This window comes from Eublepharis macularius, chromosome 5 (assembly GCF_028583425.1).
Source record: "Eublepharis macularius isolate TG4126 chromosome 5, MPM_Emac_v1.0, whole genome shotgun sequence".
Lineage (NCBI taxonomy): Eukaryota > Metazoa > Chordata > Lepidosauria > Squamata > Eublepharidae > Eublepharis > Eublepharis macularius.
Window position 1 is genome coordinate 96,300,095 of NC_072794.1, and position 18,101 is coordinate 96,318,195.

An 18,101-nucleotide genomic window follows, 5' to 3' on the forward strand; every position below is an offset into this window, starting at 1 on the left:
ATTGGAGATCATTTGTAATTCCGTTAGATCTCCAGCTGGCTACCCTGGAGGGGGAGAAGAAAGACAATGGGGACTTCTGAGGTACCCTACCATCTGGATTCAGAACTATCCAAACCCCACACTCTGACTCTCCCTTTTCTTGGTTTCCTCTGGATATAATTCTGGATATTTAGGATAATTCCAGATACCTGGAATCCCATTAATGTCTATAAAATGCAGGCCTGGATGCCTAGGACAATAGAGTAAAGCAAATTCTGCAAAACAGTCTGGCACCAAGGGTGTCTGGGGCTGATGACTGTCCCCTTATTAGTATTACCAGGGAGGGGGTGGCCTGGGATGAAAACAAAGCTCATGATAGGTTTTTGTCTACACTGTAGAATCCTGAAGCAGTCACTTTTTTACATTGGTCGTTTCTAACAAAAAAGTAGGCATAGTTGCTTTATAAGTCTCCTGCTTGCTGTTGATTAATTCCTGTACACTTAAACAAGCCTCCCCTTTTCTAAGTGCCTCATCCTATATTTGATTGCCACTCCACCCCTTAGTGTGTGTATTAATGCTTAGTAAGATTTTGGACTAACATTAATAGGCTTCCCTGCACAGGAATGAGCAGCAGTCCTTACTCAGAGGGGAGAGCTTATCATGCTTCAGCCTTCTTCCAACTGCATGGCAGTGAGCTGCACCCCAGCTGTTCACATATGGAAGGCCTATCAATACAGAGGAAATCCACTAATTTGGGGTCGGGGATATTGTGTTTGTCCCATTTGAATACAAAAGTGCAAATCAAAGAGCAGATAAGAAAATGTGAGTTTGATTGGACTCCCCAAAAGTTGTATGTTTCCCCTGCTTAACATATTGAACTGTGCCTTAATTATCAAACAGTGAGGGAAGAATTCTTTCCTTTCCCTCCAGACAGGGTTCCTCAGCATTTAAGTTTAAGCTGTAACCTTTTTACCACAACTGACATGCTTACTACTAAAGTTCCAGGCCACTGCTTTAACTCACAGAACCTGTACACAAAAAGTTAGGTTTGACAGGTCCTTAAGAGGGTGCTTCTTTATTTCACTAGCTCTGTAAGTTCACAATTTTCACAAGTTCCCTAAGATGACCCTGCATCCTAACTTAAAACCCTCTAAGCTTATACTGCTATCCACACGCACCAAAATCCCTGTCTAAAAAAAAAAAATCTTTTCCCTCCTTAAACGGGGGCTGGCTCAACCCCTTCCAACCGGTGGAGGTCCAGGGCTCTGATTAGCCTGGGTTTGCATAAGGCTTAAATCAACAGGATTGGTTTAGAGCCTTGGAGGGTAGGTAGGACTTAGAGTTGATTGTCACAATGCCTTCCTCAGAGATTCAATCCATTTCTGTTCCTGCAGTAATCTGTGCAAATGAATAGCTTCATGTATTACAGTACAGCAGGCTTCTTATCATTCACATGTTTATATATATAAAGACAAGTGTCCTGACCGACTCATCAATGCCCAGCACAAACCCCTGGACCTAGAAATGTGAAATTTGGGCAGGACGTTCCTTTTGTGATGTAGAGGCTCACAAAGAAGGGATTTTAAGAAATTCACACCCTAAGGGAGTAAAAAGGCATAAAATGTGTTTTCCCATAGGGATACAGCTTCCCTGTCTGGCTGGCAGGCATCTCCTCCCCTGCTACTTGCCAAGTCTGCCACTCTGCCTTGATTGGGCTAGCTTTCAAGGTCATTTACATATGGGGCCAACATTCTAAAGAGTTGCTAAGGGAGTCAGTGAATGTGTCCTGAGATAAAATACACATCCCAGTCTTTCCCTAAAAGTTCACTAGGGTTGCCAATCTCCCTGTGGTTTAGGGTTGCCAGCCTCCAGGTGGTGGCTGGAGATCTCCCAGAATTACAACTGATCTCCAGGGGACAGAGATCAGTTCCCCTGCAAAAAAAATGGCTGCTTTGGACAGTGAACTCTATGGTATACCAATCTGAGGCCCCTCCCCTCTCCAAACCCCAATCTATCCAACCTGGACCTGGCAACCCTACGGTGAGGCCTGCCTGCTTGCACGCCCCTCTCTCTGATGGGTCAGCTGTGGAATTCTGTGTTCTGAAGTAAAAATAAGGTCAAGGACACTACAGACAGTTGAAGAGACAGTACAAGACTCCTGAATAGGGATTTTATATAAAAGTCAGTAAGGCAACTGAGTTTTTAAATGTTCATGGGGAGATGGTGCACGACCTTTCTACGGGCCATTTTGATGGGAACCTCTCACATGAACCTGCCATAGTGCCCACCACACCACCCCTCCCTCAGTCAAACTCCAAGTCATACTTCTCATGGACATCACTTCTTACTGCCACCAATAAGCCTTCTGGGCAGATGTTGTGGAAGATACACCAATGCTAAAAGGAAGAAGCAACTTGGAGATGTGGCAAAGAAATCTGCACATCATACTCCTGTGGTGCACCAATCAGCAGTGGCCAAGTACCAGCAAGATCACCCCAAGGTGCACAGAGTGGCAGAGTCTATGAGCAAAGCAATCCTGGAAGACAAGTAGAGAGGCGCTCACTTCCATGGAAGGTCAAGGCTCACTCAGGCATGCCTATGATCCTTCGCTAGCTTCAAGCTGCCTCTTGACCTCATCCATGCAGAAAGCCCCTTGTTCAGCATCTTAAAACAAAGAAACATGGCCCAAGTGCTGTGGAACTGTAAGCTCATTGTTTGGGATGAGAGCACCATGGCACACAAGGGGTGTTTTGAGGCATTGAGCATAACCCTAAAAGATGTCAAGGGCAACGAAAGAGTGATGGAGGGAGTCACTGTGCTGCTGGCTGGAGACTTCCGGCAGATTCTGCCGGTAGTCCCAAGGGGAACTCGAGCTGACGAGGTTACCGTGTGTGTCAAGGCACCATATCTGTGGCCCTTCATCAGGAAACTCTCACTAAGAAAGAACATGAAGGTCCACTTGAGAGGGTCCACTTGACCACTGGGGAATTCTCTGAACTCCTATTAAAAATAGGTGACAGAGTATCCCGAGTCCAAGGGAAAGGTGACCATCCCTGCAGGCCTGGGAACAGTAGTGACGACCCCAGTAGGCCTAACTGCCACAATATACCCTGATATCACCACTATCATGGTGAAGTCCATGGACTGGCTGTGCAAGTGTGCCATTCTGACCCCCAAGAATGACAAGGCTGTCATCATTAATGAAACACAGCTCCCTCAAAGGGGCAGAAATGGAGTACAGATCTGTGAACTCAGTGGTGCAAATGGATGGCATGGTCCACTAACCTGTGGAGTTCCTCAATACACAACCCTCTTGGCTTCCCAGCCCACAAGCTTCTCCTCAAAGTGCGGGCTCCAGTGATGCTGCTCCGGAATCTCAACCCACCCAAACTCTGCAATGGCACCAGACTACAAGTGAAAGCCTTCCACAAAAACACCATCAAGGCCACATTGTTCACCAGTAGTGCTTGGACGGAGTCGGTGTTCATATCACGCATACCACTCATTCCTCAGAGAACCTCTTTGAGTTCAAGAGACTGCAGTTCCCCCTCATTGCCTGCTTTGCTATGACGATCAACAAGTCCCAGGGGCAGACACTGAAAGTGACAGGAATTGACTTGAGGGAGGACTGCTTCTCACATGGGCAGTTCTATGTGGCCTACTGCAGAGTGAGCTCCACTCAGCTGCCTGGTGATCCTAGCACCTGAGGGAAAAACCACCAATGTGGTCTACAAAGAGGTCCTTCAGTAGAAAAAAAATGGTTGTATGTATTTTTTACTTTATTTATTGCACTACAATCTTTTCCTTTTAAAATCTCTTCAATAAATTTTATATTTCGAAATTCACTTCATCAGTTTTCAGCATCAATGCACTTCGCTTTATTCAAATACCTTTGTGAAGCTCAGGTACTATGCTATTATAATACAAAACCAACTCAACCCCACCCCCCCAAACCAAAAAATGTTACATACCCATAAGCAGGGCTTTTTTTCTGGGGAAAAAGGTGGTGGAACTCAGTGGTGGAACTCAGGACCACACAATGACATCACCTAGGGTCAGCTGGAACAAGGGAGGAGTTTTTTAAAGTTTAAATCGCCCTCGGTGAAAATGGTCACATGGCCGGTGGCCTCGCCCCCTGATCTCCAGACAGAGGGGAGTTTAGATTGCCCTCTGCGCCGCATGGCGTGGAGGGCAAGCTAAACTCCCCTCTGTCTGGAGATCGGGGTGGGGCCACCGGCCATGTGACCATTTTCAAGAGGTACCGGAACTCCATTCCACCGCATTCCAGCTGAAAAAAAGCCCTGCCCATAAGTATTATAGCTGGATTTAAAGTAGTTCAATACCATAGCAAAGCATGGGTATCAAGCTATTCTCTCTATATAAAGACAGGTGTCCTGACTGACTCATCATCACCCAGCCCAAACCCCTGGACCTAGAAACATGAAATTTGGGGAGAACTTTCCTTTCATGATGTAAACACCCACTAAGAAGGGATTTTAAGAAATTCATCCCCTAAGGGGGTAAAATGTGTCTTCCCAAAGGGCTGTGTGGCTGGCAGGCTGCTGCCTGCCTGCCTGCACCTCCGCCGCCCACTGTCAACTCAGCCACTCTTCCTTGATTGGGTCATTTGCATACATGTGCTGATTGGGGCTCACAACATTCCACACTTCATTCCCGCCCCCGCCCCCCAGGACAGTTGGAACACAGAGGGCATCTGCGTATGCGGCCTGATTGGTCCTCACCCTCCTCATTCTAATCTGTATGCAGTTGCTACTGGAAGTCATTGAATGTGTCCTGAGGTAAAAGTCACCTCCCAGTCTTTCCTTAAAAGTTCGCGAGGGTTGTCAAGCTCCCTGTGGGGGCGGGCATTCCTGTGTGGCTGGCAGGCTCCTGCCTGCTCACCTCCCCCCCCCCCTCTGATTGGTCAGCTGTCGTGTTCTGAGGTAAAAATCAGGTAAAGGAACCTGCAGACAGTTGAAGAAAGACAATACAAGACTCCAGAATAGAGATTTTATATAAAAGTATCGCAACAACTGCAGTTCCTCCTCAAGGTCTGCTTGACAATCAACAAGTCCCAGGGGCAGACACTGAAGGTGGCAGGAATTGACTTGAGGGATGACTGCTTCTCACATGGGCAGTTCTATGTGGCCTGCTCCAGAGTGAGCTCACCCAGCAGCCTGGTCTTCCTAGTAAGGAGAAAACCACCAATGTGGTCTACCAAAGAGATCCAGTTGTACATATTTTTCACTTTATTTGTTGCACTACAATCTTTTCCTTTTAAAAATCAATAAATGTTACACTTTGAAATTCACTTCATTGGTTAATGGCATCAACACGCTTCACTTTATTCAAACACCTTTGTGAAGCATGGGTACTATGCTATTATACTACAAAATCAATTTTAAAAAAATACAAACCAAAAAATCTTATATACCCATAAGTATTATAATGGGATTTAAAATAGTTAAACACCATAGCGAAGCATGGGTATCAAGCTAGTCTATATATATATATAAAAAGAAGTGTCCTGATTGACTCATCAATGTCCAGCCCAAACCTCTGGACCTAGAAACATGAAATTTGGGGAGAACATTCCTTTCATGATATAAATACCCACTAAGAAGGGGTTTTAAGAAATTCACCCCCTAAGGGGGTAAAAAGGAGTAAAATGTATTTTCCCAAAGGAATACAGCTTCCCTATTTGGCTGGCAGGGTGCTGCCTGCTTGTTCCCCACCCACTGCCAGCTTGGCCACTCTTCCCTGACTGGGCCAGCCTCTCCAGGTCATTTGCATATCTGGACTGATTGGGGCTCTCAACATTTCACACCTCACCCCCCCCCCCCCTCCCAGGCAGTTGGAACACAGAGGTCATTTGTGTATGCAGCCTGATTTGTCCTCATCCCTCACATTCTAAACAGTATGCAGTTGCTATTAGGAGTCATTGAATGTGTCCTGATGTAAAATGCATCTCCCAGCCTTCCCCTAAAAGTTGACTAGGGTTGCCAACTAAAAAAAAACAAACCATAAGTATTATAACTAGATTTAAAGTAGTTAAATACTGTAGCAAAGCATGGGTACCAAGCTAGTGAAATATATAAAGGCTGATAAATATTAAGATGTATATAGTGCTACTCTATTTTATCCTCACAAAAGTCCTATGGATGAGTTAGGCTGAATTACAGTGACTTATCCAAGGTCAGCAAATGAACTTTTATGGCAATGGGGATTTGAACCTGAGCTTTTCAAGTAGATATTCTAACAATTGCACCCACTAGTTTTCTATCCTTGAGCCTGTCAGCCCATTTGTTTGCTACCCATTTGTTTGCCTCCTTGAATCTACTAGCATATTGTCAAAACATTGCTGCCATTTTACCAAAATATGAATTAGCCTAGCCTATTTAATTGGTCTACCTTCCCTTGGGGGAGGGGGGTGGATAGTGCATCTTGATGTGACTGAGTTGGTTTAAGAGAAAGAAAAAGAGCCAGTATCTATGCTTAAACAGCTAGGCTTTTAATAAAATTAAATCACCTTTATTGTGCATTAAGACTGAGTTACATTTTCTGAACCTGTAGGTAGACTGGAGAGAACAGTATATTGGTCAGAGCCTAAAGGGAAAGTCTTCTTATCTCCAAACTACATAGGCCGTTTTCACACTGTCTATAAATAGTGTGAGACTCACAGGCTGCTTCCACACACGTTGGATAATCCACTTTCAATACTCTTCAGTGAACATTTGGAACTGCTTTTCCATGTGTGGAACAAAAAATCCACTTCCAAAGGATTGCTAAAGTGCATTGAAAGTGCATCATTCAACGTGTGTGGAAATAGCCCTGGAAGGCTGCCGTCTTTCTCATGCGATTTTTGATGCCATCAGTTTACAAAACGCCACAAACAGTGATTTATGGTGTTTTGTAATTGGATGGTGTTAAAAATCGCACGAGGAAGCCGTCAGCCTTCCGTGAGTCTTGCGCTAAGTGTGAAAACAGCCTATATATCTATTATAAATATGTTAAACAAAATTATGCATAAAAAGAAAATATATAGTAGCTATTTGAATAATTTATACAAAAGGTATAATGGCATCTTTGTTTCAAGGAGCAGATGTGTCATTGCTTGGATCTCTCGTGTGGTAAAGATCCAAAGCTAAGCATTTTTAAGCATTTTTAAAAATTTTGCATTCAGTTTGGAATTTGAGATGAAGTAATCCTTCCTGATCACTACACAAATATATGCTATTGCTTCATTTGGTGATTCTGGTTGAGTTTCTGCTGTTGGAGCTGATATTAAAGGTTTCTTTCCTATGCATATTGTTGAAGTAGAAATTATATACGTTTACATGCTAACCATTCAACACTGTTTTTAAAAATTTTATTAATATTTATAGTCTACTTTTCTCACTGAAAATCAAGGTAAATTACACGATGTAAATCAATACAATCAACAGCTGGGGCATTCAATAAACAATGTACTACGCTATGCAAATGCAGATTTGCAGAAACTGGAAACAAGGAGAAATCCAATACAGAGCTGAAAGCAATGCTGATACAAGCATAAGCAATTAAACATGACATATTAAACAATGCAGATACTACCCAGAAGGAATATACTACAAAAACAGACAGTACCCAGTAGTATAGTCTACAGTCCCTCCCTGTTCTTTTACCAATGCATCCGTTTGAACCATTTTCTTACAGTTCAGATTTATCTTTGTGGGGAAAAAGGCCTTCTGAATAATTCAGTTTTGCATAGTTTGTGGAAAGCCAGAAAAGTGGGAAATTCCTTGAAATAATAAAAGTCCTTTTGGCCTCAGTATTCTTTTTATAGGGCTTTTTAAGTACTCCCCTTTACCCATAAAATATATTTGTCAGACATCTTCATTGCTGTTTCTAAACCAGCTCCTCCTCATGTTAAAGATTCCTGCATCCCCTGTCCTCCCCACCACCACAAACATGTTCTGCGCCAATAAACACTACAGTGTAAATCAGCTGTACATTGATCATGGGCTTGATAGTTTAGATGCTGCATTTAATAGTTTCACACTTAGGTAATGGTGGATGGGGGAGAGAAACAAAATGTTTTTCTCCCAATATGGAAGAAAGTTTTGTAGAGGGTCTTCTCACAGCGAGGGTAACAATGGGCTACACCACAAGTTTTCCCAGTGGGGCTGATTCAGGCTGGGAAAATGGTATTGGGGCAGATAAGTTCCCTCTCCCTGTAAGACCTGGTCCTGGGAATTAAGATCTGAACATAAAACTCCCAGACCACATGTTCCTGATAGGTTTAGGGCGGGCAGGTAGACTTTGTAATATGTTTAGGCCCTCAGGTTTTGCCTGGGAAGCTTTTTCCTGGGCTGAATAAGCTGTACTATTTTAAGTAGTTCTTATTTCTTTAGAAAATGTATATGTTGCCTTTCCAGATACCTACTCAAAACAGCTTACAACTAAGATAATAAAGCCATTAAAATAAGCTGCTAAAAACAGCTGATATTAAAACAAGCCAGGACACAACAACATCTGGGGACCAGAGGAGCAAAATAAATAATCTTGGGTTCCTATTTGCATCTGGCATAGCTACACTAGGGCAGGGGCAAGAGATTGTATCTCATGCAAAAGCAAGCCCTTTGCATCCCAACCCATGTATTCAAGGCTTTAAAATCTCCATCATCCACAATAACAATAGGATTTTAACTTTATGGTTTAAACACATTTTGTCTTAGATGGAAAGAATAAGGAAATATTCCAGCTCTGCAATTGCCAGTTTGATGACAAAATATTAAATATACCTTCTCAGTTTAATGAGCAATGGTTATCAATTGTAAATTATATCATGCTTTAAGGAAATTGTCCTTCAATATCCTCAAAATGCAACTACTCTACATTGAGGCTTCAGTTATATATAAATTTATTTAAATGTAATCAATCAATTAAGAGCCAGATGATGAATAAGCTACCATCTATAATTGCTTGGCAGCCATAATTATTTACTCTATCATTATTCTGCTATTACAAAAACTTTTCTTGCCTTTTTGAAGCATTTTATTATATAATCAAAACATAAATTTCTTGCCAAGTGTTCCATATTGACAAAACTGCCAAGGCAGACCAGAATCTCTTCACAAATGAAAGACCCTGAATAACTCCTGATCAAAATTTTGCCAACACTTGTCAGAAGTGGAGGAGAGAATGATGAGATTTAAAAGGTGCAAGCTCAATAAATAATAAAACAGAAGAAACTACAGCAACTGATAAAGTGAGAAATATCCATGCAAAACCACATTCTCTCCATCCATTGGATGGATTTAGCACACAAAGTCAGGCAAATTTATGCCCCATCAATTTCATTTGGCGAGAGTTAAATTTATACCTCCCCAATGAAATCATTGGTTCTTAAAAGTGCTTAGTTTTAGGGGGATCATGCTCATTTTCTGAGCTCCCTGTTCACTAAATACTTTACCTTGTAGTTCCTCACTGTGGTACCTGTGCAGTCAGTCCTACATGAGTACTGTGGTTGCACAGGTCTACCACAGAGAGGTTCCTGAATAGACATGAGCACAAACCGCATTACGAACCAAAAAAACCCACGAACTGCCCAATCACCCATTCACGATCCAGCGGTTCAAGTCCAATGAACCAGCATTCGTTAGAGGCGTGGTTCAGTGCATTCTTCCACAGTTCGTGAAGTCAGACAGTCAGGCACCATCAATCAAATGGAGCCAGGGGAATGCTTGAACTCTGTCTGCACTCCTTCTGTCGCCCTGGAAACCCGAATGGAAGCCCAGCTTACCTTGATCGGCAGGTCTTCCTTCCAACCATGGAGCTGCAAAGTGGTTACAACCTGGGCACTCCAATCTCATCCCTGCAAACCCAGATAGGCAGCTCTGACAGCCAACCACAGACCTCCTGTGTTGCTCTATGGGACCTCAGCTTATAAAAAGCACTGGGCTCCCAGGCTGGGTTTCACTTTCAGCGAGCAGTGGAGAGTGACAGAGCTGTTGCTTGCTACTTGCTAGCCTTTGGGGAGAGAGACAAAGAGAGTTTAATTGAGCTTGGATTTTGGGGATAGACATCTATCTCCTCTGGTTCCAGGGCTGCTGCCTGGCTCTGGGGCCAAGCTCAGTGGGCACCTCAGCTGAGGGCTCACATTGATTATTGATCAGTGCCTGATTGGGTCAGGTCTGTGGGAGTGGTGGGCTAGGGCTCTAGTCTCTCCCTCCCTCTGGTGCCAGGGCTGCTGCCAGGCCCTGTGGCCAAGCTCAGTGGGCACCTCGGCTGAGGGTTCACATTGGTTATTATTGATCAGTGCCTGATCGGGTCAGGTCTGTGGGAGTGGTGGGCTAGGGCTCTAGTCTCTCCCTCCCTCTGGTGCCAGGGCTGCTGCCAGGCCCTGTGGCCAAGCTCAGTGGGCACCTCGGCTGAGGGTTCACATTGGTTATTATTGATCAGTGCCTGATCGGGTCAGGTCTGTGGGAGTGGTGGGCTAGGGCTCTAGTCTCTCCCTCCCTCTGGTGCCAGGGCTGCTACCAGGCCCTGGGGCCAAGCTCAGTGGGTACCTTGGCTGAGGGCTCATAGTATCATCTCTTCTCTCCTCAATTCTGGTTTGCTGGCACTATGAAGCTCTGTGTGGTGGACAAGAGTGGTCGTGGGGGGAAGTCCAGAGATTGTCCCGATTGCAGAATGGGAAGCAATGCTGTGCAGGGCTCTGGAGCAGCAGAGATTCCCGCTCCCAAAAAATCACCTGTTGCAGCTGTGGAGGAGGCCGAAGAGCTCTTGCCACCAGCAGAGGAGGAATTCTTGAAAATGTTTGAGGAGGAGGAGGAGGCCGAGGATCCTTGGAGGAATGGTTGGGGTTCGAGGAAATATCCAGCCCGTCCCCATACCAAACTACCTGTGGTGCTGTCCCTGCCTGCAGTCCACCCATCACTCCGTCTTCCATTGCCAGCTCCATGGCACAGCCAGTAACCGTTCGTCCTCCCTCCCCTGGAACCGTTAGTGGCCCATGGTTCAACCTCAATGTATGGAGGCACTTTCGGGCCCTTCCGACTGACCCCCGTGTGGTGCGGTGCTGTGTGTGTGATGGCCTGGTGTGCAGGGGCAATGACCCAAAGCACCTTTCATCGATGACCCTGACTAGGCACCTGAAGAGGCACCACCTGAGCCTCTGGTCTCCGTCCTTGGGCAGCGAAACATCCATCGGGGGGAGACAGAGGGCCACCAGCTCATCTGATCCGGGATTGGTGGGAGGGTCTCTGGAATGCACCCCAAGCAAGAAGCCTTGCCCCGAGGGTGCTGCTGGTGGGAGCAGAAGGGTCAGGCAGGCCACCCTGGGGGAAGTTGTTCCATCAGGGTCGGGAGTGGTGCCGCTGAAAAGGGTGAGGTCAAGGGCTCAGGAGGCGGGCGTTCGTGTGGTGGCACAAACGATTGCCCTGCAAGGCTTCCCCCTATTGGTCGTGGAGGGCGTGGGCTTCCAACTGCTGCTCCAGTACTTTGCCCCATGGTTCTCCATGCCATCACGGCACACCGTTGGGTATCAAGTCGTACCTGCCCTCCACGAGTCAGTGCGAGACATGGTGCACAGAGAGCTGTCAGCTGCCCAAGACAGAACCGTGCACTTCACGGCTGACCTGTGGAGCGGCTGCCATCACGGGTACCTTGCCATCACCACCCACTGGTGGCAACCAGAGGACGTCCGCCGCCCCAGGCCAAGATCTGGCAGCCATAAAAAGGTGCCCAGCTTGACCCTGGACTACAGGGCGGTTCTTCTTCAGGCCCAGGGGATGGATGAGGTCCACACCGGGAAGAACATCGCCGCCACCATAAAGGCGGCTCTGAGGGAGTGGACTCCTGATAATAAAAAAAATGCCAGAAGGAGAAGACATTTTCAGGAGCTACATGATTTCTTTGATGGGTACAAGGATTAGCTTGTCCAAAACTGAGTCTCAAGGATGAAATGGTAACAGAGCCAAGGTATATTTAGAAAATTTCCTGAAGGTTTTTGGTATACCTGCGCTTGTGCCAAGCCTCTTTTGCTGGCGACTCTGAGGCACTTCAGCTGGATGATGCCAGAGCAGGATGTTGGGCCTTTGTCAGAGCCATAACTGCAACTGATGGCTCTGGAATAGGTCTTGGAACCATTAGATCATCTGTTCAGTATGGGAAGTGCTGATGTGCCTGGCCAATTTTCCAGGGCAGCACAGCTTTCTTCTATACAGTGTTCTCCTATACAGCTTTCTCCTATACAGCAGCCTTTGATCTTGAGGCTAGATAATGCCTCACTTCAGGCATGAATTGTCAACACACAGGGCACTTGGAGACATGTTCCAAGCAAAATAGACAAAGAATATGGTCATCAGTGTGAGGGACTTTTGCCCCACAGGATGTACGTTTTTTGAAAAGAGCATTTTTAGGCCATATTTTTAAGGCCTAGCTCTCATATAAATTAAAGTTTTCTCCAAGTATAGACCAAATTTACTCTTTTTATTTATTTATTTATTTATTTATTTATTTATTTATTTATTTATTTATTTATTTATTTATTTATTTATTTATTTATTTATTTATTTATTTATTTATTTATTTATAGCCCGCCTTTCTCACTGAGACTCAAGGCAGATTACATAGTGTGAGATTAATACAGGCATTTCCATACAGTGTCAAGAACATTTCCATAAACAATGTCATAGGGTAAATAAATACAAGTTTACAAAGACATAGCATTAGCAAGGATCCAATATGGGGCTGTAGACTTGCTGAAACAGAACATAATCAGTTCTAGGACTGACATTAAACAACATGAAGCACAAGTAGTATATAGGAGTACATATCTAAAGCAACAGATAATATGTAAGACAACATAATGCTGAAGTCTATGGTTCCTAACTCATTAACGAAACATTTGAGACCCCCTCCTTACAATATTACCCTCCTTTTTGAATAATTCGGTTTTGCATTGTTTGCAGAAAGCCAGGAGAATGGGGGTTCTCCTGACCTCCCCAGGCAGGTTGTTCCATAGGGTAGGGGCCACCACAGAGAAAGCCCATGTACAGTCCACAGAAAATACAGAACAACACCAAGACAGTTGCCCCTTTCTAATCCATCCTACAATAAAGTCATTGGTAGTAGACTTTATCCAAGGCAAAAACAAGAGAACTCAGAGGGGCTGTAAACTAAACAGCACAGATTGAAAAATTTATGCCTCTTCTGCCAAGCTTTAAAATAGCCAATTATCAATGTATAAAGAACTCATAATAGCTGTGCATGTGGGATGGCATAGCTTCTATCTGGAACTTCTATCTGAGGACAAGCATGAGCTGGGTAAACTCATGATGTTGGTGGCTGCAAAGCTTTCCAAAAATCAAATTTTCTCAACAAACATGTATCTGATTCTATGGCCTGCAGTCTTACACCTAGAGTTGCCAGTCCCCCACTGGGGGCAGGGGATCCCCTGCTCCCGCTGTCCACCCCCCACCCCACCTACCTGTCCAGCAGGGAAGGTATTGGCCTCCCGGGGGTTCACTCCCAGGTAGCATGGCTGGATTGGGCCCAATCTGGGCCGATTTGGGCTGGATTCAGCTGCTGCAGAGCAGGGGAGCATTCCTGCGCTCTGCAGCGACCTGCATCAGGCCTGAATCAGCCCAGATCTGGATGGATCAGGTGGCTGCCGCCTGCATGATGACATCACTTATGGGAAATGATGTCATTGCACAGGCCTTGGAGTGCACACAGGACAACAGACCAGGTAGGTGCCAGGTCCCCCACCTCCCGATGGGAGGGCAGGGGGACCTGGCAACCCTACTTACACTCCTCCTCACTATGTTCAACAGCCCTGTCAAATGAGACTTGTGCCAAGACTGAGGCTCTCCCCTTGGAAGTGACAGATTTATTTAGTAATAGTAAAACTGATGAAGACCTGAACAAAATGAGGAAGGACAAACTCATGGCTAAGGGAGTGATCCCTTCTGTACTACCTGCATGAAGATCTACACTCTATTTTAGAGTTGAGGTAAGTGAACATCACAAGCTACCTCGACATACGAGCCTCCTTATCTACTTTATTGTCAACCTCCTTTGGAATGGTTTTCCAACTCTCAGGGGGAAATCCAGATTTCAGTAGTACCCAAAACCAACCCATTCTGCTAAGCAGGGTTTTTATTATTATTTTATTATTAATTATTATTTTTATTACAGCCTGTTTTTGGAATTAATGAGTGCAGAGGAAGAAAAATTTTCCCACATAACTTGGCAAGACCAATGAGTTCTTACCATAGTTTCCAGAGAATATGCAATAGACTTTCTAACACCTCTCAGCAACTCTCCTCCTTTATCCAACCCACTCACCCCATACCCACAACTTCTGGCAGAACTAGAGGTGCTCCTCAAGAAAAAAACACAATATCAAAGGTACCTGTGAAAGAACAGCTTTTAGAATTTTATTCCAGATATTTTCTGATGGGAGGGGCAGGATACAATTCTTGATCTGAGAAATGTTAATGGATTCATGTCAATAAAAAAGTTCAGAATATTGTCATCTCCAATATCTTTTCTGTTATGTTTGGGTCCCTAATTCGTGACTCAGGACTTGTTAGATGCATGCTCCCATGTAAAAATAAGGTCAAATCACCAAAGACTCTTTTGTTTCCAGTGTGGCAGTCTGCACCTGCAATACCCAGTACTGCCCTTCGGACTGGCCAGAGCATCCAGAATATTCACTAAGGTATTCACCAAAACTAAGGTATAACCAAAACTGCAATCAGACATCCACCTACTATTGCACATGTTCAAAGCACTGCATCTGCAAATAATTGCCAAAAAGGTCAGCTTAGAATCTACACTGAGGGTGGCTTTCATAAGAGCTGGCCTGGAGTCCTCCTACTCCTTAGTAAAGGCCTTTCTATCCCAAGACAGAATCCTGGCCATTCAGCTAGGAGTGCTTTGCTGTCAATAGTCTTGGTTATGGCTGGCCATTTCTTTTTGGAGGCTTCTAGGCCTAATGACCTAAACTACAACAGTAGTTCCATATGCAAGGCTGCACATGAGCACACTATAGCTTTGGTTCCTTGGTATCCAATACCAATTGTCACTCCTAGTCTGGTTCACTGATTCACTTCAGGTGAAGTATCCCATATATGCACACTCAAACTCAAAACTGTTTACCTAGGGTTGCTTGCCCTCCACTTTCATGTGACAGGGAGAAACATCCAAAGGCAACCATATTATTTAAATGAAATAATGGGATATAGCTTTGCTGACTCTGAGCCATCTGGCAATCCAAATATGGGAATGCTGTAGCCACAACCAGGCCTCTATTATGGCTAGTCATATGGCAGATACCAGCAATCACTTTGTGGACTTCCTCAACCACACACTCCTAGCTCTGCATGAATGGGAACTGAATTGGAATTATTTCTCTCTTGTGTTCCAGCAGTGGAGAGTACCTACAGTCAGGGTTGCCAGGTCCCTCTATCCTCCCATCGGGAGGGTTGGGACGTGGCACTTACCTTTTTTAATTCCTCACGTACATGCTTTGCGTGCACATGCTCTGGCGTCGACGTGATGACTTCACTTCCGTAAGTAAGCAGGCAAGCAAACAAGCTTGTTCCCTCCTGCCAATCTCCCAGTGATCGGCAGATGAGGGGGCAAATCCCCAGGAGTTTGCCCACCACCAGCAGGCACCTGGGAACCCTACCAACAGTAGTCCTGTTTGCCATCAATGCAAACAAAAGTGCTGGTACTTTTGCTCCTAGGCAGCCTGGGACTCAAACTCTCTGGGGGATACTTTCCAATTTCCATTGACGGAAGGTCAATATTACAGTTCCCTCCATTCCTTTGAATCCCACAGTCCTGTGCATAATGAGGGCAGAACACAAACAGCTATTGTGATAACTCCCTTTTGGCTAAGACAGGTGTATTTTCCTAACTCTCCTAATGATGTTTTGGGTCAGTATTGTGTCTTCCCTCTAGAGAACAACTTCTTCTTCCATGGACCATTCCTTCACAAAAACATTTCTAGCCTCCATTTGACAGTGTGGTTCATTCACTTTCAATCCTTTCCTTTTCAGAGGCAGTAAAACAGGTCATACTTAATGCCAGAAAACCAATTACCTGGTCTTCATATTCCTCCAAATGGGAGTGTTTCGCTATCTGGGCTAACCAAAAGAGCATTGACCCAGTCTCATGCTACCTAGGTAAAAAAAATTAATACTTCTAGAATTATTTCATGGAGGTCTATCTTCTTTGTTCATTAGATTCCACTTAGCTACTATAACCTGTTTCCATACTCATGTTGAGAAGAAGTCAGTCTTTACCCAAAGGGAATCCAAACTTTTCCCTGTGAGGCTTGGTCAACCAGTTTCTCCCCTGGCAGTCCACTAGTCCCACAGCAGAGCCTATCCCTTGCCTCACAAAACTGATACACAAGCTATTCAAGCCTGTCCTTTCTGCCTACTGAGCTCAAAGCTCGTTATCTTTGGTCTGTTGTGGGAATGTTTGTATTTTGTTTTTAAAATGTGTGCCCTGCCTTTCTTCTGCTCAAGCTGGCTAACATAATCATAAAATATGAAAACACATATGTCTAAACCACTGCAGTATTAGAACATCAACACTGATATTATATGATTAAACAGCTATTTTGTTATTTATTTATGCATTCCTGCTATGACAGATACCTATCCCTAACTCACCTCCCCTTTCAGGGGACTTTCAAACTTTCCATAGTTGCATTTCAAATGTTTTGCATTATTATTATGCCATAGAATCATGAAAGTGGAAGGGATCCTCCCCCAAGGGTTATCTAGTCCAACCACTGGCACAATGCAGGAAATTCACAGCCCCCTTTCATTCACCCACTGACCCCTGCTGAATGCCCAGAAGAAGGCAAAAAAATCTCCAGGATGCCACTGTTCAAAGTACTCTATTAGAGAAATAGAGTGCATCATTTACAGACCTCTATCATTATACCCTGGTCTCTGGTCAACCTCTCCCTATGGTTTCATGTAAATGATAAACAGTTGGGGGGCAAGCCATACCCCTGAAGAACTGCATGGTACAAATGCTCTAGTACCGGCTTCTGCAGTCAACTCACCAGGCATATAGGAGTTGAACCTAGGGTTGCCAGGTCCCCCAGGCATGAAAATGAGGGACGGGGAAGTCATGGGGAAAACCCAATGGGAAGACTTATCTGGTGTTCGGAGCCAACTTTTACTACCACATGCAACCTGTCACTTCCACATTGTGCCAGGAATGACATAATTCCCGACATAACACAGAAGCACTCTGGATTGTGCTATTCCCATGCCCCCGCATTGGCCAGGCTGGGGGTGGGGGAATCCTCCACCCTCACTGAGGTAACCTTAGTTGAACCACTAGAATATAGTCCATCCAATTTCCCAGTCTGCAGTACAGTTGAAAGCCACTGTGAAGTCCAGGATAACCAAAAGCGCTGTATTGCACCATTGCATCAGGATAACTCCAAGCCAGGCCATAAACCAGACTGAAAAGATCTAGGTAGTAATCGGTATATTCCAAAATGTCTGGAGCTGGTCCACTCAAGCACATTTTTCACTTCCAGCAGCAGAGAGAACAACTGGAGGATTGGGAGGGTGAGTATATTGCCACTAGGAGGAGAAGTACTGCTACTTTGTAGTTACTGCTGAGAGAGATATTAGGTAGCTGGAACATAGCAGCAGTCCAAAAGACAGCTGGCCTATAGAGACTCCTGACACTGCCACTTCCAGTTAGAGAGCCCATTCTTTTGTGGCCCACCCTTCAGGTGGTAAGAGGCCAGGTGAAGACCATGCTTTATTTAAGCTGTTCACCAGAAATATATTATTTGATTATTGACTGCTCAGCACTGTGAATTACTTAGGGCAAGAAACTGGGGGAAAGAAGGTCCTGTGAGAAGGGCGTCTTGGTGGGATGAGCTGTAGTTTTGTGAGACAGTTTAGTTGATGTGTTGTTGTGGGGGGTTTTTAATGTACCTGGGCCTCTGTGATGGGAAGAATGAAGATGCATCTCTGTTTGTACACTTACAGACAGGGATAGATGCGGAGGTAGGAGAAGGATGGCCCAGGAAAGAAGAGAGGTTCTGTCCCCAGTCTAGTAACAACCAGATAGTCTGTCAGCATGCC